This window comes from Gopherus evgoodei, chromosome 5 (genome assembly GCF_007399415.2).
Source record: "Gopherus evgoodei ecotype Sinaloan lineage chromosome 5, rGopEvg1_v1.p, whole genome shotgun sequence".
Lineage (NCBI taxonomy): Eukaryota > Metazoa > Chordata > Testudines > Testudinidae > Gopherus > Gopherus evgoodei.
The window spans coordinates 63,510,233-63,537,425 of record NC_044326.1 but is presented as its reverse complement, the minus strand read 5'-3'; the positions used below and the strand labels follow the sequence as shown (position 1 = coordinate 63,537,425).

At 40.5% G+C, this 27,193-nt stretch overlaps 1 protein-coding gene across 5 annotated transcripts in view; it reads right to left on the bottom strand.

Annotated features, from left to right (window-relative positions):
• Positions 1-16,626: 16,626 nt before the first annotated feature.
• Positions 16,627-27,193, bottom strand: part of LOC115651963 — a 31,118-nt gene continuing 20,551 nt past the window's right edge. The window contains exon 10 of one of the 5 annotated variants that reach the window (XM_030563350.1): positions 16,627-16,967. The gene's annotated coding sequence lies outside the window, so the exon portion shown is untranslated. Of the gene's footprint in view, positions 16,968-22,055; positions 22,193-23,454; positions 23,493-27,193 lie in introns of those variants that run through there. The other 4 variants (XM_030563347.1, XM_030563351.1, XM_030563349.1 and 1 more) reach the window with 4 other exon arrangements.

The window sequence follows — 27,193 nt, the reverse complement described above, 5'->3', positions numbered from 1 at the left end:
GTCAGTCAGATCAAAAACCTGAAATAATATGACAGGTGTATAGTCAAACACACAAATGAACACCTCTCCCTAACATCCTGCTATACCCACTTCCTCTTCCCATCCTCAGAACATAAACAACTGAAGTTCTGAGAGGGTTGGGAGGATGTAAAAGGAGAAAAATAGGAACCCTGCAATAGGACCCCAAAAAGTGAGAGGGGAGAAGGGACTTTAAATAATAAATAGAAAGAAAGTGGAGGGGATAAAAGGAGGGGGCAGAAAGAGATTGAAATGAAAATGGAGAAGAAATCCACAGTCAGAAGAGAAGTGGAAAAACTGGCTGAAATCATTAGGAAGGGAGAAAAAAGTAACACAAAATTCATAGTGAGAGAAATGGTCTCGTAGTTTTGTCAGTTAACTGGTAGCTAAGAGAAATTCAAATATAATCCAATTCCCCTTTCAAAAAATTATGTGGTCCACTTTTTCTCCTTGTTTCATTTCTCTTTATTAAACAATACTACAGTACATTACAGAAATTGTTCAGAACATGGTGATATTGCTATTTATTTATTTAACACCAACTGGTTGCTAAGTGCTATTGTAAACTTTTTGATTGTGGGTATTTTTTTAAATTTTTCTAAATAAGGCTTACCTCCCCACCACAATCTTTCTGCATTTTGTACATTTCTCTTTCTCACCACTACAGCTGGTAGACTATTTTCCATGTAAACACTTTTGCTGAAAATTTTCCACAAGGAAAAAAAAATAGACAAGTTCTACTGACTATTCACTGCCCCTTTACTTAACTGGGCTGTTAACTTGATTGATAAACTAAATTTAGAAATAAATCTTCCTCCCTAAAATTTTGAAATATTGACACTGAGAACATCCATAGGATTCCATTAGATAGGATAAAACATTTATAAGGGATATTAAAACCTCATGCTTCAGAACATAAGACAATTACTAACTGATGGGAGTTAGGAAGGAACTTCACCTATGGGCAAGTTATTCCATTATGGGGATTTTTGCACCTTCCTCTGAAGCATCTGGCACCAGCTGCTGTCAGAGAGATGATACTGGATTAGATTGGTCACTGGTCTGGAACATAGGATTGAAAAGGTCCTCCTGGGTCACTGAGTCCAGGCAATGCCATAAACTATGGCAGTGATGGCGTTCTCATGTGCAGGGAGTCAACAAACATGTGGACAAGTGTGTTCCAGTTGATCTAGTGTACCTCGGCTTTCAGAAAGCCTTTGATAAACTCCCTCACCAAAGATTCTTAAGCGAAGTAAGCAGTCAAGAGGGAAGTTCCTCTCATGGATCAGTAACTGGTTAGAAGATAGGAAACAAACGGAAGGAATATATGGTCAGTTTTCACACTGGAGAGAGGTAAATAGTGGTGTCCCCAAGTATCTGCACTGGGACCAGTGCTGTTCAACATATTTCATAATGATCTGGAAATCGGGGTAAACAGTGAGGTGGCAAAGTTTGCAGACAATACAAAATTACTCAAGATAGTGAAGTCCAAAGCTGACTATAAAGAGTTACAGAGGGGTCTTGCAAAACTGAGTGACTGGACAACAAAATGGCAGATGAAATTCAATGTTGATAAATGCAAGGTAATGCACATTGGAAAACATAATCCCAATTTTATATATATATAAATGAAGGGGTCTCAATTAGCTGTTACCACTCATCATGGATAGTTCTCTAAAAACAGCTGCTCAATGTGCAGCAGCAGTCAAAAAAGCTAACAATGTTAGGAACCATTAGGAAAGGGATAGATAGTAAGACAGAAAATATCATAATGCCATTATATAAATCCTTAGTTCACCCACACCTTGAATACTGCATGCAGTTTTGGTTGCCCCATCTAAAAAAAAGATACATTAGAATTGGAAACAGTACAGACAAGGAGAACAAAAATGATTATGGGTCTGGAATAACTTCCATATGAGGAGAAATTAAAAAGACAGACTTGATCTTAGAAAATAAACAGCTAAAGGGGGATATGATAAAAAATCATGAATGGTGTGAAAAAAGTGAATAAGAAGTATTATTCATCCCTTCCCATAACAAAAAAAAACCCGGGGTCATTCAACAAAATTAATAGGCAGCAGGTTTAAAACACACGAAATTAAGTACTACTTCACATAACACACAGTCAGCTAGTAGAACTAGTTGTCAGGGAATGTTGTGAAGGCCAGAAGTATAACTGGGTTGAAAAAAGAATTAGATAAGTTCATGGAGAATAGGTCCATCAATGGCTACTAGCCAAGATGGTCAGAGACGCAACACCATGCTCTGGGTATTCCTAAGCCTCTGACTGCCAGAAGCTGGGACTGGATGACAGGGGATGGATCCCTTGACAAATTACCATGCTCTTTCATTCCTTCTGATGCATCTGGCACCGGCCACTGTTGGAAGACAGGATACTGGGCTAGTTGAACCATTGGTCTCACCCAGTATGGCCATTTTTTACGTTCTTATGTAGGGATTTTGAATTCTATTATAAATATTGCAGGTTTGTTCAGATAGTTCTTTTCCTATGATCAGGATTATTGTAGCAAGTATATGTAGGTTTTGTCTGGGCAAGTCACTAAACTTGTCTACCTCAACTTTCCTCCACTTCACAGGAATACTAAGAAGATTAATTTAGCTAATAAGGTGTGTTGAAGATGAACAGTGCCATAATAGTGATGAGGTATTATTACACTGTCACTCTAACATTTACCTATGCCTGTCAAGGGCTACCTCAGAGACCCTATCATCACAGACTCCTGCACCTCTCAAATTTACATTTTGTCTGAATTACAGTGGCTTACAGTTTCTTTCCATTAAGATTATCTAACCGTCCATCCATCTTCCAGTCCACGAGCTATATGTCTATTTTATTCAAATCTACTTTTAACTAGAGTTGATAAGCATCCCAACACTTACAGGAGAGTCTAAGTTTAAAAAAATATGTACACTCTGTCATCAACTCATTCACACTTTCCATTGATTTGTAATTTCTGAATAAATATTGTAACTACTCTGAATGCCTACAAGTTTTCAAGAGGATCTCCAAAATGCCTTCTAAATCATTTCAAGGAGCTCTCACTTTCTAGAATACATAGAGCCCTATAAAGCTGAAAGTTTGGTATACATATTTTTAGCTTTTCTTTTTTTTAAAACTATAGTTCATTTATTACAGGTGTTCAGATTTTTCATTCTGTGGACCACGTAATAAGAAAAAGATGGTCTCATGCTCATACCACTTACAGACATGCCAATCTTTCACCACTCTCAAAGTGTTTAATTCTCTGGACCACCATGAAAAGATCATCAGATGACTTGTGGTCCACAGACAACAGCTGGAAAATCATTGGTATGTTATTTTTAAATGTTAATGTTCTTTGTTATGGCCTGAACAAATACTTTCTGTAAAATGCTTAGGGAATGTTTGTTAAGTGTTCCTGAAATACAAGCTGTCCTTGTCTTTCATTCAAAGAACATTCAAAAAAATCTCACCTTGACTAACTGGCTGCCGTCAAAAAACACTAAAAGGAGTTGCCCATTCATTGTAGATGTCAGTATTGGTGTGTCCAGAAAAACACCAGCTGTATAGATCACTTTTTCCAAGAAAAGGTCCCAGACTGTAAAGGACTTGTTTTCAGTTACTGCCACCAGCCTATTCTCCAGGCATACAGCAATGGAGTCAATATTCTTCCCAACACCATTCAGAGTAAAGGTGGCTTTGCCAGCACTCAAATCCCAGAATTTCAAAGTACCATCCTGAGCCACTGTCACAATTATAAGATCCTTTTGTGTTTCTGCAACTGCTGTGATTTTTGTCCATGTGACCTAGAAGTTCATGTTGGTACAAGTTCAAAATGATTTAATTAGTAGTATAAATTCCAATGGGTCAAAATTATTATTTTATTAATTACTATAGCTCATTTTGTATTTGCAGCACATTAGGTCATGATGAGGTTGCTGTTCTTAACTATGTTTGTGTTCTCTCATGGATTTTTACTAAAATATATGAATATTCTCAGCAAAAAACTAGCATTAATTCAACATTGGGATTGAGAAATCAACGGCTCAATCAATGCAGAGGTAAGTCTGAAAAATTCAACAAGAACAGTCATATTGGGTCAGACCAATGGTCTATCTAGCCCAGTATCCTGGGTTCTAACAGTGGCTGGTACCAGTGAACCCTAGTTCTTGTGTTATGGGAAAGGGTAAATTACACTTCCTTATGCACTTTCTCCATGCCATTCATGCTTTTAGAGACCTCAGTCATGTGCCCTTTACCTGTCTTTTTTCAAAGCTGAACAGTCCCTGTCTTTTTAATCACTCCTTATCTGGAAGCAGTTCCTTCCTAATAGTTTTTCTTTCCCTTCTCTTTACTTTTTCCAATTCTAATATATCTTTTTTTGAAATAGGGTGACCAGGACTGCATGCAGTATTCAAGATGTTGGCATTCCATGGATTTATATTGTGGCATCGAGATATTTTCTGTCTTATCATCTATCCCTTTCCTAATGGTTCCTAACATTCTGTTAGCTTTTTTGACTGCCACTACACATTGAGCAGATGTTTTCAGAGAATTATCCATCACAAGGACTCCAAGATCTCTTTTTTGAGTAGTAACAGCTAATTTAATCCCCATCATTTTGTATGTGTAGTTGGTATTATTTGCATTATCTACACTGAATTTCATTTGCCATTTTGTTGCCAAGTCACCCAGTTTTGTGAGATTCTTTTGTAACTCTTCAGAGTCTACTTTGGACTTAACTATCCAAACGAGACAAGTCTCTCTCACGAACAGAACTTGATCTAATAAATGGTATTACCTCACCCACTTTGTCTCTTAATATTCTGAGATCAACATGCCTACAACACAGCATTAACTGCACCTCTAGCCCAATATAACGGGACCTGATATAACATGAATTTGAACATAACGCGGTAAGGCAGCACTTCGGGGTGGGTGGGGCTCCGCACTCCGGCAGATCAAAGCAAGTTCGATATAACACGGTTTCACCTATAACGCGGTAAGATTTTTTGGCTCCCGAGGACAGCGTTATATCAGGGTAGAGGTGTATCTTGAATAATTTTGTATTGTCTGCACACTTTGCCACCTCGCTGTTTTCCTTTTCTCCAGATCATTTATGAATATGTTAAACAGTTCCAGTATAGATTCTTAGGGGACCTCGCTATTTACCTCTCCCCACTGTGAAAACTGACCATTTATTCCTAACTAGGGCTGTCAAGTGATTAAAAAAAAATAATTGTGATCAATGGTGCAATTAATCACACTGTTAATAATAGAATACCATTTATTTAAATATTTTTGGATGTTTTCTACATTTTCAAATATACTGATTTCAATTACAACACAGAATACAAAGTTTACTGTGCTCACTTTATTTTTTATTACAAGTGTTTGCACTGTAAAAAGACAAAAGAAATAGTATTTTTCAATTCACCTAAGTACTGTAGTGCAATCTATTTATCAGGAAAGTTGAACTTACAAATATAGAATTATGTACAAACAACCCCATTTAAAAATTGAACAATATAAAATTTTAGAGCTTGCAAGTCCACTCAGTCCTACTTCTTGTTCAGCCAATCACTCAGACAAACAAGTTTGTTTATATTTGCAGGAGATAATGCTCCCCGTCTTCTTGTTTACAATGTCACCTGAAAGTGAGAACAGGCGTTCTCATGGCACTGTAGTAGCCGATGTCACAAGATATTTACATGCCAGATACGCTAAAGATTCATTTGTCCCTTCATGCTTCAACCACCATTCCAGGGGACATGCATCCATGCTGATGATGGGTTCTCCTTTAAAACCATCCAAAGCAGTGTACACCGATACATGTTCATTTTCATCATCTGAGTTAGATGCCACCAGCAGAAGGTTGATTTTCTTTTTTGGTGGTTTGGGTTCTATAGTTTCTGCATCAGAGTGTTGCTCTTTTAAGACTTCTGAAAACATCCTCCACACTTCATCCCTCTCAGATTTTGGAAGGCACTTCAGATTCTTAAATCTTGGGTCAAGTTCTGTAGCTATCTTTAAAAATCTCACATTGGAACCTTCTTTGCGTTTTGTTAAATCAGCAGTGAAAGCGTTCTTAAAATGAAAAACAACGTGTGCTGGGTCTTCATCCAAGACTGCCATAACATGAACTATATGGCAGTATGCGGGTAAAATGGAGCAGTGGACATACAATTCTCCAGCAGGAGTTCAGTCACAAATGTAACTAACACATTTTTTAATGAGCTTTGTCAGCATGGAAGCATGTCCTCTGGAATGGTGGCTGAAGCATGAAGGGGCATATGAATGTTTAGCATTTGGCACATAAATATCTTGCAGTGCTGGCTATAAAAGTGCCATGCAAATGCCTGTTCTCACGTTCTGGTGAAATTGTAAATAAGAAGAGGACAGCATTATCTCTTGTAAATGTAAACAAATTTATTTGTTTAGTGATTGTTGAACAACAAGTAGGATTGAGTGGACTTGTAGGCTCTGAAGTTTTACATTGTTTTGTTTTTGAGTACAGTTACGTAACAAAAAAAATTATATTTGTAAGTTACACTTTCAGGACAAAGAGATTGCACTGCAGTACTTGTATTAGGTGAATTGAAAAATACTATTTCTTCTGTTTATTATTTTTACAGTGCAAATATTTGTAATCAAAATATACACCTTGATTTCAATTACAACACAGAATACAAGATAGATATATAATGTAGAAAAACATCGAAAATATTTAATACATTTCAATTGATATTCTCTTGTTTAACAGTGCGATTAAAGTTGCAATTAATTGTGAATAATTTTTTTTAATAGCGAGTTAACTGCGATTAATTGACAGCCCTATTCCTAACCTTTGTTTCCTGTCTTTAAACTAGTCACTGATCCATGAAAGGACCTTTCCTCTTATCCCATGACTGCTTACTTTTCTTAAGAGCCTTTGGTGACAGACCTTATCAAAGGCTTTCTGAAAGTTCAAATTCACTATATCAACTGGATCACCCTTGTTCACATGCTTCTGACACCCTCAAAGAATTCTTATAGATTGATGAGGAATGATTTTCCTTTACAAAAGCCATGTTGACTTTCCCCCAATATATTTTGTTCATCTATAAATCTGATAATTCTGTTTCTTTTACTTTTAATATCAACTTTTTTGCCTGCAACTGAAGCTCAGCTTACTAGCCTTTAATTGCCAGGATTCCTTCTGGTGCCTTTTTAAAAATTGGTGTTACATTGGCTAGCCTCCAATCATCTGCTGCAGAAGCTGATTTTAAGCAATAGGTTACCTACCACAATTAGTAGTTTTGCAAATTCATACCTGAGTCCCTTCAGAACTCTTGGGTGAATACCATGTGGTTCTGGTGATTTAGTGCTGTCAAATGTATCAATTTGTTCTAAAACCTCTCCTATTGACACCTCAATCTGGGAAAGTTCCTCATATCTGTCACCTAAAAAAAAATAGTGTGGGAATTTCCTCAAATCCTCTGTAGTGAAAACCAATGCAAAGAATTCATTTAGCTTCTCCGCAATGGCCTTGATCTCTTTGAGTGCTCCTTTAGCATCTCGATTTTCCAGTGGTTCCACTGATTGTTTGGAAGATTTTCTGCTTCTTAAGTGCTTAAAAATGTTGTTGCTGTTAGTTTTTTGTGTCTTTTGCTAGTTGTTCTTCAAATTCTTTTTTGGCCTGCCTAATTATACTTTTATACTTGACTTGCCAGAGTTTATGCTCCATTCTGTTTTCCTCAGTAGGATTTAACTTCCAATTTTTAAAGGATGCCTTTTTGTCTCTAATGGCCATTCCTCTGTTGTTTAACTATGGTAGCATGTTTTGGTTCTCTTACTGCCTTTTTTTTATTTGGGGTACACACTTAGTTTGAGCCTCTATTATGGTGTTTTTATAAAGTTTCCATGCAGCTTGCAGGCATTTCATTCTTGTGACTGTTCCTTTTAAATTCCATTTAACTAGATTGCTCATTTTTGTGGAGTTCCCCTTTTGGAAGTTAAACGTTATTGTGGTGTGTTTCTTTGGTATTCATCTCTGGTCTGTGACCAAGCCCAGCAAATTTCAACCCAAAAGAAACTTGTTTAAGAAAGTTATGAGCAACTGAAAAAAGATCAGAACATAAGTTTTTATACAACTTAGATATTTTAATTATGGTCAAGACACTTATACTGGAGAAAATCAATAGTTAATAGGCAGATTTACCCCAGTATACTTAGGAGCAAAATAGGGTCCATTACTTTAGCTTACAAAATTATAATTAATGATTGGTCTGACGTCAGGTCTCATGGAAACAACAAAGAAAACCCATTAGCTCTGCTCAGTATATGAACTCCCTTTCATACATCTGCTCTAGAGGTTCCTCTGTTAAAGTTTCATTTTACTTCATCCCTCACATCATTCAGTTCAATATGTGATGGCTTAGTGGGGCCATTAAAGTGTGCTTGCAAGCTTTATACATTTTGGGACCTATTTTCTCATTCGGGTGGAAAAAATGTACATGAGTAATAGTGCTAATGGGAGTTAAAGGCATAAATCCTCCATGCATCCTTTGGAGAATTAGACCCCTTTATACTTCCGTAATTAAAGAGAACTGTTTGTTAATGGAACTACTTAGGTTCTTAGCCAATTCAATCTAGCATGGAAAATTACAGTTTTAAAGCATTCTATAGACCTTTATTTTGTTCCAAATAATTCAAAAAATAGCTTGAGCTTTAACAACCTTTTGTTGATTAGTTCAAAAAGGGCTCAGGATCCTACTTGAAAACATAAAAACCCTGACATAAACGTAATAAGCAGAGCTGAGTGAAAATTGGAATTTACATCCTGCGGGATATTCTGGTATTTCAACATTTGTTTTCATCCCAAATTAGGACAAAAAAATCAAAATACCAATTTTTTTTGCCTTAGATTTAGATATGTCAAAACGTTTTGTTTGAACATTTTCAGTCAAAACATTTTGTTTGAACATTCCCAGATCCAAACATTTCATTTTGATGTAGTGAACTGGATCAAAATTTCCATTTTGCAGGAACTGCATTTTCCATTTAAAAAAAAAATCCTGATCAGCTTGTAGTGCTCAACAAAAAATCTGTCTAAAGGTGTAACAGAAATCACCTCTCGTGTTATCCTCTAATATGAGAAGAACAGGATAGACTACCCTTGCTTCCTATTATCTGTCTCTTGTTAAATTTTTTGTTTTTTTTCTAGGAACATCACACATTTTAGTCCCAAATTAACTTACCTTCTACACAATTCTAGTGTCCGCTCACTTTTATGGTTAAAAATTATTTACATCAGAAACACTGAATTGTGAAACTGAGATTGTAGAGAGTTATTTGGAATGACTCCCAGAGTGTGTTAAGTTTCCTGTGTAAATATTTTTTGTTAGTCTCATTTTGGATTTTTGTCCCCCCATCTTTGGGCCTTGGACAGGTTAAGAGATGATACCCTCTATCCAGTGGCTGTTTTCTAGGTTCTCTTTTTCATCTTCCCCAAGCTTTTTGGTCCTTGCTTGCCTCACAGTCTGGAAGCTGTTTGCCTGTGAAAGGCTCAACAGGCAGAGATTAGGGTGAACAGATGTCCTGATTTTATAGGGACAGTCCCGATTTTGGGGGCTTTTTCTTATATAGGCTCCTATTGCTCCCCACCCTCGTCCCAATTTTTTACACTTGCCATCTGGCACCCTAGCAGAGATGGTAATTTTGTTTTATTGCTACCCAGTAAAACAGAGCTACTGGCAAATGTATTTCTTTTTATCTCAACACATAACATGAAAAAGGAAATTGTTGCTGTTGATAGCAAGAGGTAACTTATGAATATCCAAAGTAGAGACCTGTCCTGTTGGATTTGCTTACTTTTATCAAATAGCAAACAAAAATGAAACTTGTTTTGTAAAAAGTCAAAGTCTAAAAAGTCACATGTCTTTGTTCATAGTCCTCACTTTTTGAGCAATAGGATCCTTTTGCTACATTGGGAAAGAAGGGCTGCTGGGGAAAGATTTCAGTTAGATTATTTTAAACTATAACATTTTCAGTGATGTTATGTGTGGAAATGCACAGCCTGTAACCATTTTCAGAACCTTAGATTGCTGACAAGGGTCCCAATTCTACAGCTTTTACTCTTACTGAAGTCAGGTCATTGAATAAGGACTGTGGATTTTAGCCCGAAAGTCTTTACAAAGTTTTTTTACAAATGCTGTTCCCTCCTACCAAGTAGAAGAAGGCCACCAGGGGTTAGAAGGCAAGATGTTGAAGGCAAAAGAACAGGGATGGAAGATTCTTGGCACTGGGACAGCAGGACTGGCAGGTGAAGGTATTTTTTAGGATCACCTTAATTAACATAAAAGATTGTTTCTATAGAGCACGGTTTTATATTGCATACCATTACAAACAATGGAAATATCAATGTCTGGTTTATCATGCTGCAATGTCTATTAGAAGCTATATTGCTGAGAATGAGTCAAGTCTTCTCGAATACTGGGTTTCCTAACATCTTTCAATAATATACTTTCAGTGAGATAATAACCAGTAGCTCACTGGTTCTAATAACAATAACTTTTTATCACCATCTCTAGAACTCCAGATGAGTGGTTATGCGAGATAATGTTTAGCAACATTGTATATTGTTATACACTTAATCTCAGTTTGTACAAAAATGTTCTTACTGACTCAAAGTTCCTTTGATGGTTTTTTTTTTAAAAATCAGTATTTTAAAACTTGTTTTTAAAATATATGCAGTTTAAAATTCACTTCCTCAACAGAGAATACCAGATTCAGATTCAATAGTCATGAAAGTTAAACTGAAAATTAATATAGATACATATATGGTACCTGGTGCCACTGGCTTATCTGCAGCTACAATTTGAGGTAGATGGCCTATAAACTGTGAAGCCAGCTGGCAAGGGTCCTGCAGTAAAACTTTCTTGGATAACTTGAGAGCTTCACTTAATAGATTCAAATCAAATATTGTCCTGTGGATGAAAAACCTATCAAATACCATACTACTTTTAATAAAGTCAGTAGAGGGCCTGGGCACTTTTAGTGTTTCATTTAAAGAGGTCAATTTTCATTGTTTTCCATTCTTGCTGTTTGCTGGGAATAAAGTTAGACTGAGGCTGAAAGACCGATTCTTAGGGTGTCAAAGCTACACTCAGCTTTGCAGTTCTTTTGGCAAAATCGTAAGAAAAGAGGCCAACATTTCTATAACTGCCAATGGGATGAATAATTCTTTTTGCTTTCTAACTAAGTACCCAACAGCTATCATAATAAATAATAATTATTAAATAAATAATGAATACATACAACTTTTAAAAAAACTGCAACCAAATCAGAGAACATTTATGTTGGAGGTGCTTTCAAATAAAGTTTAGGCTAAAGTCATAAGGCACAGTAACTAATGCACACAAAGCCAGACTGTGATAGCCTTGCTCACACTGAGTACTGCCATCTGCCTTACTTCACAAACAGCCTCACTGGAATCAATGGACCACTCAGGGAGTAAGGTGCCACTTAATATGAGTAAGGATATGACAATCTGGCCCTTAGAGCTAGATACTGATTTCAGTGGGTTTACCCAACGAGTAAGGTACTACTCAGCATAAGATATCAGAATCTGGCCTTTATTATGTATTAACTACAGCTGTGTGAGTAATGACTTACTTGTAGAGCTGGTCAGAATTCTTTTTTCTGTCGAATATTTTAACTTTTTGGCAAAAAATTAATAAAGCCAAGTTAAAAATAAAACTGACAACTTTTCACTGAAAACTGAAAAGTTCAGTTCAGAAATGCCACTGCGTTTTCTCAAAGGAGTTGTTGTTTGGGTGCCTCATGTACCTGTTCTCCTCTATGGGCCAGGCTCCCTGGGACTGTATCTTCCATGATGCACCACAGTCTCCCTTTTGCTGAGTCACTGCAGTGCATCATGGGAGATGTGATACAGCTGGAGAACTTAACCTATAGATAAAAGCAGGGCACAAGGCACACAAACTACAGCAAAGCTCCATGGTGCCATTTCTGTATCCAAATTTTTTGATGTTTGCGCAAACATGTAAGTTTTAGGGTTTGGTGGTTGTTTTGAATGAAAAGTTGAAACTTTCAGCAAAAAAGAAGACACTTTTTATTTAAAAAATGGTGTCAAAATGACAATTTTCAGTGGAAAATTGTCAATCATCCCTACTTATTTGGAATTGTATGGGCCCCCACAATAAACTGAAATAGGGACCTCAAACTGTCTTGAAGCTCATGACAATTATAGCCATTATAAGTCCCACTTTCAAAAAGTGGGGTGTAAGTAATACTGGTACCTATGGTTAACCCAGATGAGTGCACTGTATCCCTTTGCTGGGACTCAGTAACTAAAGAGTGTAACACAATGTCCTTCCAGCCATTTGCCTGCTGCTCTGGAAGTTCAAGGGGCTAGAAGGCCTAATAAAAACATAATCCAGCAGATCACTTTCAGTTTTCACTGTAACAATGTGTTTAACATAGTAACAATTCCAGGCTAACTCCTTTATTTTAGGCTGTGCATTGGCACAATTCCTTCAAACCAGGTAGATTTGGAGAGACATTCCGTTTTTGGGCATTTTGAAACTAGGTGTCAGAAGAAATGGCTTTATCTGAACCTTTTTTCTTTTGTTCCTTTTAGCTTTCTAGTTCTGAATTCCAGTGTGATCAGTGGGGGTCGGGTGAGGAAAATCCTTATCAATCTAGTCTCATAGTACCACGATAGCTTTCTTTATTGGCTTTAGCTTTTCTGTACAATAGATTTCGGACGCACATTATGCAGGCAGCAGCCCCGCTAACTCTACTCATCCATGACAAATAATTTTTTTATGGGTGAGTAAGATGATATTATTTTTTTCATTACCATCAATCACCATGGCAAATGTGGGCAAGTAGATTTTTGAGCCTCAAATAAGTAATTTTTCATGACAAATGTCAGGGCCGGCATACAATATGATACAATTTTTATTCATCCCACTTGTAGCATTACATACTCAAATATCCCCTCATTTTATAAATAACCAGAGTATAAATATATGAATGGATCTGAACAATGAGATCTTACAAACTGCCTGCTATGGAGATCCCATGTGTTAAGTAAGAGGTAAGTGTCATTGGCCAAAATATTTCCTCCCCAGTTATGTGCAGTGTTGCTCTGCACCCACTGGTTGTCTCCCTAAAGATAGTTTCTGAAATGCTTTGAGATGACAGGTGCTAAATAAATATTAATTATTACCTATACATATTTAAAAAAACTGCTAACTGGAAAAGCAGGTTGTAAAACAAATCCAGAGCTACTGGAATACTTAGTGTGTTCCCAGAATTTCCAATTGTGAAAGTCTAGTTATAGTGATTAAAAATGAATTTGTTAAAGTGAAATAGACTGGTCCTTGCTAACATGTCATATTGTTGTTCAGATGTACTATATGTGATGCTGGAATCATGGATGGGGATAGAGGAGAAAAGAGGCTCAGGATTCAGTCGCTTTCCAGATCCATTTTTATTGCTTTTATTACTATGAACTCACCTCCCAGCACTGGTAGCTGCTTTTAAATTCTCTTCTATATTGATAAAGGATGAAGCCTATACTTTATGTAAGAGAAATTCATAATTAAAGAGACATTCTGTTATTAGCAAGGGGATATTGTTAGATCTGATCAGGTGATATGAAGTTCCAAAAAGTTTACGAAGATTGAAAACATAATTGACTTTGAATTCTTTCTTCAAAACCCAGGCCAGAGGCTGGGAAGTGATCACTTCACCATACTTCCCAAGACCATGAGGAAGCTTGCGCCCTAGGTAGTAATCAGCAAAGGCAGCATGAAAAGACAGCTCTGAATCATACACTTTCAGATCTCTCTCCATACAGATATGCTTCAGAAATGAATGGGCCCAGTTGAAAACATGTGTTATCAGTTCTTTGTTCTACCAGATGTTCTCCAAGATCATCCTAAAGTTTCATCCATAATACTAGGGGGAACACCTTGGAAATGGACTGCTTTTGGTATTTTGTTATTTTCTGAATTACTGCATCATCCAGAGACACAAGATCTAGTAGTTCTTCCAGTGCTATACCGTTTCTTGACAGGGTGATGTAAGCTGCCATTCTTTTAACAACTTGCTCCCCATGTTTGTTTTTTTTCCATTCTATCCAGTAACTGTGAGTACATTTTAGAAAGATTGGGTGGGAGATACATCTTTGTCTCTGGGCTGAAGGATGCCCACAAATATGACTCTTTATAGGCACAAAACATATAGAGTGGCAATGGGCAGGCTGCACAAGCCTCCCTTAAAAGTTGCTGTTGGTAACTTGAGAGTCTTCGATGGTCCCTTTCCAACCAGTAAGTGATCTGTAAGGTATCAGAGGGTGATCTGTAAGGGTAAGATGAGGTATTTTGTAGAACATTTTGTTCCACTGTAATTTTCTGCAGAAATGAAATAATTCTTAATTAATTAAAACAGGTTGTGTGAGAGAGATTTTAGTGGTGATGTCCTCTCCAAAAACTGACCCTAATTAGGTGGTTTCACTCTTTCCTAACTGCCATCCATAGATTCATAGACTTTAAGGTCAGAAGGGACCATTATGATTATCTAGTCTGACCTCCTGCACAGTACAGGCCACAGAATCTCACCCACCCACTCCTGTATCAAACCTGTGTCTGAGCCACTGAAGTCCTCAAATCATAGTTTAAAGACTTCAAGGTGCAGAGAATCTTCCAGCAAGTGACCCGTGCCCCATGCTGGCTGCAGAGGAAGGCAAAAGTCCCAGGGCTTCTGCCAATCTGCCCTGGAGGAAAATTCCTTCCTGTTTACACAATGCTGTGCCTCGCACTATAATCTAGCTCAAACTGATGTACTACATGTCCCCATCAAATTGGCTATGAAAGAGAATTCAGCACCAAAACAAATTTCAACTAACCCTGCATTAATCCTTTTGGAATTTCTAGCTTCATTGACAACATTCAATAAGGCATAATTCTATGACATTACACTTATTGTGGTTTCAATTAATTACTAAGACTTCTGTATTTATAATTAGTAAGACTACTGGTATTTGTGATGTGACATTCTGGATATCTTCTGTAAACTGGGAAAAACAAGATATTTTCACAGAGGGCTTTTCTTTTTCTTTTAAACAGTAGTTAAATTGAAACTTCTATGCTGAATGTCAACCACAATCTAATTCGGGTTGGCAGGCAATCTGTGCTTAACTCCACTTTCATTTTTGCTTTGCAGTTCACCTTCAATAAGAAGCAAAACCATGTATTTGGGTTGCATACTCTGTGTCTAACCAAAATACCAAAGATGAACTTGATTTGCAACATCCGCATTGCAGCTCTGACATGGCATACAATAGATGTTCACTACATTTATTCTAGTTATTGTTCTGATTTGTTCACTGATACACATTGAACACGTTTATAGGACATAATAAAAAATCTGCATTGCATTTTAATATTTTTAAATCACGTCTATTTCTAGCCTATCCAAAACCTAAAATTGCCCAAAAATGCCCATTAAAATTGGTTTGTAATGGTCATAAATTGGTATTGCCTGTTTAACAATCTAGATAGCTAACAGAATACTGTGTGCGTGTGTGGAGTTAAAAATTACAAATCAAATATATTTTTTAAAAAGCTGTTTAAAATCATTGTCTCTTTCACCTACCAGTTGATAATTAAGGCCCCCACAATTCTGGGTTTCTCCTGCTATAGATGTGACAACACTAATGCCTGTTCCAGTTCTGCAGTAGGTCTTTTCTGGCAGGCCTGTAGGCCCCATACATCTCCACTAACTCCAGTGGAGCTCTGAACAATGCAGGTGGTCTGATGATATGGATCTGATTCCAGTACTGAGGCCTAAATCACTAGGAGTTGAGGACTCTCAGGTCATTGCAGGATTGGCTCTTTACAGATTAAAGACATGATCCAGCAAAAATTTGTTTACAAGCATAGGTGATAGCCACTGCCAATCCTCCCTCCCCCGCTGCTGGACACCTGGGCTGTGGTGGTCCAACCTGTGTTCTGCCTCTTCTCCTCCCTGCTCTGCCCCTTCCCCGAGGCCCCCACTGCTGCCATAAGAGTCCCTCATCTCCTCCCCTGCACCCCCACCCTCTGGAGGTTCCCACTACTCTCCGTGTCCCCTCTCTCCACCACCCAACCCCCATGCGAGGTCATTCCCTCCCGCCCGCCACTCACAGCTCAGCACGTCCCTGAGGGCAGTGGGGGCCTCATGGAGGAGGGGGAGAGAAGGAACACAGCGAGAGGTGGCAGGGGTCTGAGCAGGGAGGGGGCTGAGTGGGAGCAGAGGTGGGGCCTGGGAGGGGTGGAGTGTGGGCAGGGCTGTGGGCAGAAGTGGGACAGTGTGCTAGCCTTCCCTAGGGGAAGCTTATGTTTACAAGCCTTATTCCACTGAAGCCAATGGAACTAGGCTTGTGAGTAAAGATTACTCACATGAGCAAGGACTACAGGATCTAGCCCTAATTTTCAAGCACAATGTTGTTCAAATAATTGGAATGATTTCTTTAGTGGTGTGGGGATCAGGATAGAGATGGTTTTATATTATCTCTTTTTCTTTTTTAATTGTTTGTTTTGATTAGGAAAGTTTTTCAAACAATTATAACCACATCTCATTATTCCCTTAATAAAAAAAAAATACGTAAAACAAAAATTTAAAAACAAGTATCACATGCTAAATATTAACACCATTAAATTCATTATTAGATGCATTATTTTACTTGCAGTGTTTTCAAAGATGAGCAGTTTGATTCTGTAGATGTAGAAACAATAAAATAGACATTTTCAGGTAGCTCAGTGAGTATCCAGGAAAAGTCAGCTCCATACTCCTCTGACAACTCATCTACACCATCCAGACTTATCAACAGTGCTTTCGCCTCTGTAGCAAATTCCAGCAACAAGGCAAACTCCTTAATCAGCACTTCAAATTCCTTATTTTAAAAAAAAGAGTACAGGAATTTTAGCTGCATGAAAATAGTTTCTCATAAGCTATTTGTTGTATTTTGTAGTTATTTATACTGCATTATTTATTAGTATAATATAAAAGTAAAGAATAAGAGTTTGTTTAGGGACAGTGATTCAGCAGAAACAGTGAAAGCCAGGTAAGGTTCTTATGGAGAACACCAGAATAAGTGACCACCACTGAAAGACTCTGGTTTGCATGGGAGGTTTTGGACCTAATGGGGAGAGATCCAAAGCAGGAAGAAGGAGGCAAATCCTACACAGGTGTACTGGTCAGTGCAAGGCAGCATAGTACATTCACACACTTGTTAAAATGTCAGTGTTATACTCATAGTATGGCTTGGTTCTGCTTTCAAAATATATTGGCAGTCCCAGATCTTGTTCTGACATAACGCCTGCACTCAGTTATACTACAAACTTAAACAAGTACTGAAAGAAGTGGTTGGATGATGTTCTCAGAGTTACTCAGGGTGAACATTTTTGTTGCTGTTTGCCATCCCTGGCTATCATGTTTTCCATGTTGGAAGCCAACTGAATAGCAAAAGCCCAACGGTCACATAACTGGTTGCAGCACAGTTTCTTCACATTTGTTAAAGGATAATCATGAATGTTTTTTAGAAATAAATATAAATAGATTTTGCACTAAATCCATCCCTGTCTACTGTAGCAAGGAGAAACAGATATGCTGCTTCCCATGGCATCCTCTGCAAAAATATCTCCTGCTAGCCAGCACAGATTGCATAGCAAGGTCCTCAGTAGGTTTCACAAACACCCTTAATCTTCTCCCATGCCTACTTGAAGACATGGGGCCTGATCCAAAGCACACTGAAATCAAACGGAGTCTTCACTGCTAGGGCTTGGATCAGCCCTCTTTCCCAATGTTGTGAGCATTGTGGAGAGATTCTGGACCCTGCAGAGTAACAGCATGATTTAGCCCCTTTCACCTTAAAGGATAAACAAGTCCAGAACTTGTTAAAAGGCAGTTTTCTTTTACATTTCCATCATTTGGAAAGAGATTTAAAAAGTAATTTTTTTTTTCCTTCCCAATGTTGGTGTTTTCTATTGGAGAACTATTGATTTCTCTTTCCATGTTTCTGAGCATGAAATTGACATATCAGTTTAGGTTTATGTACACGAGCACAGTGATCCCTTCTGGTCTTAGACTCTATGAATCCTTATTTGTGTGCTACCATCGCCACCTGAAAAGACTCTTTGGATAGCTTGCCGTACAGAGTGAAAACACATAAGCCAATAAGAGTTCTGCTGCAGAACATGCAGGGGGAGCTGAAATTGACTATTAAGTACAAAAGAGACATCCAGAAAGTCCTTCATGTTACTCCAGTGTGGGGGAATCCAGGTGTGGGTTGAGAGGGTTCTGTGTGGGGCAATATGGGTGTGGGTGACTAAGTGGGGGATCCAAGTGTGTGTGTGTGTGTGTGTGTGTGTGTGTGTGTGTGTGTGTGTGTGTGTGTGTGGAGGGGGTGGACCTGAGTGCACAGAGGCTTGTTGAGGGGGGTCTGGGTGCAACACTGATGGGATTCTGCATGGGGGTCCAGGTGAAGGTGGTTGGGTTCAGCGGATGGGGGGGACTGAGTGTAGGGGGATAGAGCTCAGTATGGGGGTCTGGGTGTGGGGGGCTTAGTGGGTGGTCCAAATGCTGGAGGACTCAGGGCCCAGTGGGGTGAGGATCCAGGTGCAGTTGGTTGGGGCTCAGTGAGGTGGGGATCTGGGTGTGGGTGGCTTGACGGGGTGGTCTAGGTGCAGGGGGAGTGGGGCTCATCGGGGGGTGTCCTGAGTGCGGGGGTTGGGGTGAGGCTCAGCGGGAGAGTCTGGGTATGAGGGGATCTGGATGCACAGGGGTTGGGTGGATGGGGGAGCATCTCCCTTTACAGCGATCCCTCCCCTGCAGCTGAGGAATGATGGGCGCAGGAAGTGGGGATGGGGGGAAGGTTCCTGCAGCTGGGGGAGAAATCTGAGGATGGGTCTGACCCAGCCCCAGATGCCATGCAGGAGAAGAGGAAGTCCCATCCTCGCCAGCCAATCTGGGACTAGCAGCTGAGCCTGGCGCAGGGTAGGAGCCACCAGCCAGGTCTTCCCCAGTCCTGCACCCTGTCTCACAGTGATTTACCTCTCTGCTGGCTGCCCTGAGCACCCGAAACATACTGCTCGGGAGGGTCACGTGACAGCTCTTGTAGCTTCCATCAGAAAGTCATTTTTCTGCAGGGAAGCAAAGAAATCTGTGGGAGATATAAATTCTGTGCATGTGCAGTGGTGCAGAATTCCCCCAAGAGTACTAATATGGACAGTTCCCATTGAAGTCAATAGGAGTTTTGCATGTGGTGGACTTTCAGGGTTAGTCTGTTTGTTTACTACACCTTTACCCCGATATAACGCGACTCAATATAACACGAATTCGGATATAACGCGGTAAAGCAGTGTTCCATGGGGGCAGGGCTGCGCACTCCAGAGGTGCAAAGCATGTTCAATATAATGCGGTTTCACCTATAACGTGGTAAGATTTTTTGGCTCCTGAGGACAGCATTATATCAGGTTAGAAGTGTACTTGATTTCCGCTTCCTCTACTGGTTACACAGCAGCACACCATAGAAAACAGCACGTACTAACTGAAACTGATTTTTTTTTAAGAAGTACATACCTAAAATTCAGAAACTATTCTCAGAATGTAGGAATTCTAATTTTGATCACATTTTTGTCAAACTTTTTGACAAAGACCCATTAAAAAGTAAAGATGGCCCTGAGCTCCAAAGTTCGGGTGCAGATCTGAACTTCCCCAAAATTCAGGAGCGGGTATTCGTAGCTGGGCTTTTGGTTCAAGCTCATCTCTATTTACAACATTTGGCATTGGTTAAAACAAAATATAAAGAACTAGTTAAACAATATTTCTTTTAACAGAAAGCAACTTTTCCATTCTTAACATGTGCATTCAAGTCTGACATTTGATGTTTCTTCTTAATGCATTTTTGCAGCATTAAGAAAATTTTTTCATTCCAGAAATACATACCAGAAAGATTTCTTGTTTGTTACAGGTATTCATTCTTCTGGATTTTAAGCTCTTCAGGAAAAGGGCATTGCTTTATATTTAGCAGGTTGTTTTGTGAAGTGCAGTTGCAGCACATTGTGAAAATATTAGCATTAACAATAAAAATAATCTATGCCCATTTGCCTGGAGGGTGGCATTTTTTTAAATGAACAAGCAAAACAGAATCAGCTTCATCATCTCCTGATTATATTAAGGGTCTGGTCATATGACTAGGGTGAAAAATTGTAGATAGAGTTATGTTCTTCTAGCACAGGGTTTGGCAAGCCTTGGCCCGCGCCGCTTCCCGCAGCCCTCATTGGCCTGGGGCGGCAAACCATGGCCAGTGGGGGCCGCAATCGGCCTGCTAACGCGGCAGGTAAACAAACTGGCCCGGCCTGCCAGGAGCTTTCCCTGGTGAGCCGCGTGCCAGAGGTTGCCAACCCCTGTTCTAGCACTAAATAAATAACTTTATTAGAATAAAGAAAGCAGTATTATCCCTAAAGCAACTGGGGCAGATTCTCAGCTCATGGAAATTGCATTCAGCTGATAGAGATATGAAAATAGACAAAAATGAGGATCTGCCTCAATCTGCTTCACTGTAGAGATTTTGTCTAGAACCCTGCCCAGGCCCTGCTTGCCTGGATCTTGCTACGGCACACATAATCTTGCAGTGGGCAAGTATATTTTGTGATTGGAGTAGTACATTTTCCTGATGGATTTTAAAAAGCTGGTACGATGAAAGGTAACAAGTTGCTGGAAACCAAAAGTAGAAGAAACATTCTTGCAGTGGAGAAATAAAATAAAACTTCTAAATCTCGCCTCTTCTATTTATAAGATTATAGTGGGGTGTATTAGCCGCCCACAGACCCGGAGGTGGAGGAGCCCCTCATTGAACCCTGGTGGGCGGAGCCATGCCACACTCAACCTTCCCACTGGAAGTTAGTGGGTGGGACCAGAAGTACAAAAGGCAGGCTGGAGAACTCAGTTGGGAGGCAGCTGCTGGAGGAGCCAGATGTCTCCTGTGAGCTCCTGAGCTGGGAAGCTGCTGCAGACTCTGAGGCAGCTGAAGACTAGCCAGGAGCGCTAGGGCCATTTGCAGACCCAAGCATGGAGGAGCTGCAAGTGCTGACAGAGGCCTTCTTCCCTGACAACCAGCATGACCCTCTACAGAGCCAGGTACACCCTGAGGGGGAATTGGGAAGGGGCCTGGGGTAGCCAACCCGTCTGGCTGAAATGCTGACAGTGAGTGGGTCAGTGTGTTGTGGTTAGGATCCCCGCTGACCCAGTGGCAGACCAGTCTGCCACTGCTAGGGCTGTGGGCTGGGATGCAGTGGAGTGGGTGGGCTTGCATCCCCCCACCTCCACCCTACCCCCCAATCTGTGGGTGGCAATCTTCCCCTCGTTTAGGCAATAAGCTTGTGATTGTTGGCTCTCAGCTAGAGCTAGGTGGCTGGACTGTTTGCTGCTCAGCCTGAGGGCAGGCCTGAGCCCTCAGATTCTCTACTGCCCTGCCCCGCCCCAATCAAAGGTCTGGGCTAACTGACTATTTGCTGCCCAGTCTGATTACAGACCTGAGCCAGAGACTCTTTGCTGTCCCATCCTGACCAGGGGCTTGAGCTCCATAACTGTGTTTGTTGTTCAGCCCTGATCACAGGCCTGAGCTCATGTCTCCCTTCACCCTGCTGATTCCCCATGTCAGGTGACCCCCAGAGACGTAGTGGGGTGGATTGGCCATGCACAGACCTGGAAGGGGAGGAGCCACTCCTCCCAATGGACTACAAAGATGCACATCTGTACAAGGTTGTCCATAAAAAGAGGATTGTGAAAATTAAGGAATGCTTCATATTCAGTGGTTTTAGCATAAAAATCCATTGATCCCGTAAGAATGATATTGTACTTTAATTGTGCAGTGCCTGTGTGATTTGGTGGTGATAGTGTGGGGACACCATATAGATAGTTATAATCTAATATTATATCAAGATAATTGATCCCTGAACTGAAAACGGAGAACTGAGACTTATTTTTGTTATCTCAGATAAATTGATGGAGACATTGTAAATATCAGCAATATGGTAGCAAAGGCTTAAAAGAACCAATCGGATATTTCTGCTTTCACGAGTGACACCAACAAATTGAATAATAACTCTGAGGTCCCTGTGATTAAAGAAATAATTGAAATACTTTTCTTGCTTAGAAGCTTACTTAACCTCAAGTAGGAGCTGGTAATTGGTTTGTTGGCAGAATGACAACATTCCCTTTCCAAAATAGTGATGATTTCTAGATAGTATTTCATTAATTGTGTTCCATTAATGTCCTGTAAACTGAAGTTTTTAAGTTGATGTCTTCCACATTTTTCTCACTCAGTGCCCATTGAACCAGGTGTATAATTTTTTTTCATTTGTTAAATTGCTTATGATAGCAGCAGTACATCTTCAAAGACAAACCCATTTAAGAAGGTTAAATTGCAACAATATATGTCTTGTATCTCTATTTTTCTTGTGAAAGAACCTGGCTAATTTATAAAAGGCACTTCTCTTAAATGAACGTTTCTCCTAGTAGTGAAATCTTTATTCAATCTTCATTTACAAATAATGAACATCATCTTGCAAGCCCTTCCTATGCAGAACTTTCACTGACTTCCAGTTTTTCTTCCTTGGAATTCCAAAAATATCCCACAAAGTTCCTCTAGAATTATTTTGTTCCTTCCCGCCCCACTTCTCGTTTCCACCTCTGTGGTTGTTTCACATTTCCACATATTTATCTCTCATATTAATTAACATAGGGGATTTTTTGCATTAAATTAAATTATACAGTATATAACAGTATATCATTTATTTGAATGCAGACATCCCTATGCTAATTAAACATTAAGATTGCATAGCCAAATAAAAAAAACAGAAAATACAAAAAAAGGTTTCAACAGCAAAATTAACTCCACTGCAACCTTAAACATTTAAAGTGGACAAAGCAGCAAACCAGAGAACGAGGCTTTAGTGATTTTTAGCTGTTTCCATTAGATGGCACTAGCTATTGCTGGGGGTGACTCAGGGACAGAGGCCTGGTCTACACTACGCGTTTAAACCGATTTTAGCAGCATTAAACCGATTTAACGCCGCACCCGTCCACACTACGAGGCTCTTTATATCGATATAAAGGGCTCTTTACATCAGTTTCTGTACTCCTCCCCGATGAAAGGAGTAGCTCTAAAATCGGTATTACCATATCGGATTAGGGTTAGTGTGGCCGCAAATTGACGGTATTGGCCTCCGGGCGGTATCCCACAGTGCACCACTGTGACCGCTCTGGACAGCAATCTGAACTCAGATGCAGTGGCCAGGTATACAGGAAAAGCCCCACGAACTTTTGAATTTCATTTCCTGTTTGGCCAGCGTGGAGCTCTGATCAGCACAGGTGACCAGACAGAGCTCATCAGCACAGGTAGCAATGCAGTCTCCTGAGAATCGAAAAAGAGCACGGGTAGTACTGGATCTGATCGCTATATGGGGAGAGGATTCAGTGCTAACAGCACTCTGTTCCAAAAGACGAAATGAAAAAATATTTGAAAAAATTTCCAAGGCTATGATGGACTCAGTGCAGTGCAGAGTGAAAGTTAAGGAGCTCAGACAAGCCTACCAGAAAACCAAAGAAGCAAACGGAAGGTCCGGGTCAGGGCTGAAAACATGCCGCTTCTATGCTGAGCTGCATGCAATTTTAGGGGGCTGTGCCACCACTACCCCACCCCTGTCTGTGGATTCCGAGGTGGGGGTTGTAATCTCAACCATGGCTGAGGATTCTGCGGAGGGGGACGATGAGGAGGACGACCTTGCAGTGAGCACACAGCACTCCGTTAGCCCCAACAGCCAGGAACTTTTTGTGACCCAGACGGAATTACCCTCCCAGCCCTCCCAAGCCACTAGCCTAGACAGTGAAGCCATGGAAGAGACCTCTGGTGAGTGTACCTTTGTAAATATAAAACATGGTTTAAAAGCAAGCGTTTTTTAATGATTGATTTGCCATGAGGGCTTGGGATGCATTCGCGGCCAGTAAAGTTACTGGAAAAGTTTGTTAACATGTCTGGGGATGGAGCAGAAATCCTCCAGGGACATCTCCATGAAGCGCTCCTGGAAGTACTCCAAAAGCCTTTGCAGAAGGTTTCTGGGCAAGGCAGCCTTGTTCCGTCCACCATGGTAGGACACTTTACCACGCCATGCATGTAGCAAGTAATCCGGGTATCATTGCATGACAAAACATAGCTGCGTATGGTCCCGGTGATTGCTGGCATTCAAGAAACATCCGTTTTTATCTCGCTCTGTTATCCTCAGCAGAGTGATATTGTTCATGGTAACCTGGTTGAAATTCAGGAATTTAATTAAGGGGACAGAGATGGCCATTTTCCTACTGGGCTGTTGCTTAAAATAAATCCTTCCTTGCACGTAGCCAAGCGGGGGGAGGGGAGGAAGGATAGCGCTGAGCTTTTTTGCGTTTGGCTAGCAGGAATCTTCCCAGCTACCAGCCACGCGGTGGGGAGGGAAAAGGGAGGTGATTAGCAGTGATCTTCCATGATACCAGCCATGTGGTGGGGGGAGGGGTAAAGCAATCATCCTAGAGAATTGGATGGAGGGGGGTTGGCTTCTGCTGCTGCATGTTAACAGGAAAGAAGCATCAGAGGGCACTGTGTATATGAAGGCTGGAGAAGCCGAAAGACAATTGTCATAGTATAATTCCCAGATCTGAACCTTAGCGTCCAAAATATAGGTACTAGAATGAATTTCCCTAAGCTTAACTACCAGCTTAGATCTGATATGCTGCCACCAATCAGGACTTAGGTAGAGCGCCTGATAGACTCTCTGGTCTCCCCCAAAACCTTCCCTGGGAACCCCAAGACCCAGATTCCCTGAGTCTCACAACAAAGGGGAATAAATCATTTCCCTTCCCTCTTCTTTCTTCCTCCCAGCTCTTCCCACCCTGGGTACACTAGGAGAGATAGACAGATTCAAGCTCCGTGAATCTAAACAAAGGGATTCCCCCTTCACCCTTCCTCCTTCTTCTCACCCAGGGGCAATACAGATTCAAGCTCCGTGAATCTAACACAAAGAGGAAATTTATCCTTCCCTTCTCCCCACCAATTCCCTGGTGAGTACAGACTCAATTCCGTTGAGCCTCAACTGGGGAAAAAAATCAAACAGGTCTTAAAAAGCAAAATTTTTAATAAAAAGAAGGAAAAAAAGTACAAGTTATCTTTGTAATTTAGATGGTAAATATTACAGGGTCTTTCAGCTTATAGACAATAGAAAGAAAGCTTTCTCCAGCAGAAATACAATTTAACATACTTTCACCCAAATACACCTTAAAACTCTACCAGCCAGATACACAGTTGCAAATACAGAAAAACAATTACAAAGACTAAACTGTCTTTCTACTTTTGTACTTACAAAATTGGAACAGAAGATTAGAGAGCCTGTAGGTATGTGTGGTCACTCTCGGAGCCTAGAGAGAACAAAGCAAAACCCAAAACTACAAACAAAGGCTTCCCTCCACCGAGATTTGAAAGTATCTTGTTTCCTGATTGATCCTCTGGTCAGGTGTTTTTTTGGTTCCCTGTTTGTTAACCCTTTACAGGTAAAAGAGACATTACCCCTTAACTGTCTGTTTATGACAACAATGGCTTACTATGGCCGCATGCAGGCTGAATTCTGATGCCCGGACCTGCGTCTGTGAGATCTGCAACACCAGAGCTGCAGGCACTCAATAATAAGATGCAAAATGCGACCTTGTAGTGCAATCACATGTGCTATGTAAGGTGAATAGTGTTGTTCATTGTGAAAGAGTATAACCATTGTTCTGTAAAATGTATCTTTTTAAATACTTCTCTCCCTTTTTTCCCTCCCTCATGCAGCTGCACATTTTTCAAGTCTCCCTACTCCATCCCGAAGGCTCTCTCAGATAAGGCGGAGGAAAAAGAAGACGCGAGACGAAATGTTCTCGGAAATCATGGCAGTAACCCGCAATGAAAGAGCTCATCTGAATGAGTGGAAGGACGTGGTAGCAAAGTATAGGAAAGATGCCAGTGAACGTGAGGATAGGAGGGACGAACATGAGGAGAGGAGAGACACTCGAGATGAGAGGTGGCGGCAGGAAGATCAGAGGTGTAGGCGGGAAGATCAGCGGTGGCGGGATGCAACGCTGGAGCTGCTGCGTGATCAAACTGACATCCTCCGACGTTTGGTGGAGCTTCAGGAAGAGCAGTGGGGTCACAGAGTGCCGCTGCAGCCCGTGTAACCACCCTCACCACTCACCATGTTCCATATCTTCCTCACCCAGACGTGTAAGAATGCGTGGGGGAAGGCTTCGTGCACCCGCCCACTCCACCCCCGTGGACAGTCCAACCAAAAGGCTGTCATTACACTGAAATGTGTTTAATGGCCTTTTCCTTCCCTCCTATCCTCCTCCCAAACCACACCTGGGATACTATGTCAGTTCTCTGCCTCTTTTTATAATGACTTTTTAATAATGAATACATGATTTTTAAATGATAGTGACTTTATTTCCTTAAGCAAGCTGTAATCGAAGGGGGAGGGTGGGTTGTTTACAGGGAAAGAGTCAATAAAGGGGGGGGTTCATGAAGGGGAAACAAACACAACAGTTACACCGTACCCTGGCCCATGATGAAACTCATTTTCAAAGCTTCTCTGATGCGCACCGCTTCGTGGTGTGCTCTTCTAATCGCCCTGGTGTCTGCCTGCGCGTAATCAGTGGCCAGGTGATTTGCCTCAGTCTCCCACCCCGCCATAAAGGTCTCCCCCTTACTCTCACAGAGATTGTGGAGCATGCAGCAATACAAAGGGACAAAGGGGACATTGGTTTAGCTGAGGTCTGAGCAAGTCAGTAATGTGCGCCAGCGTGCCTTTAAACGGCCAAATGCACATTCTACCATCATCCTGCACTTGCTCAGCCTATAGTTGAACAGCTCCTAACCACTGTCCAGGCTGCCTGTGTATGGCTTCATGAGCCATGGCATCAAGGGGTAAGCTGGGTCACCCAGGATAATTATAGGCATTTCAACATCCCCAACTGTTATTTTCTGGTCTGGGAAATAAGTCCCTTGCTGCAGCCATTTAAACAAAGTAGTGCTTCTGAAGATGCAAGCGTCATGAA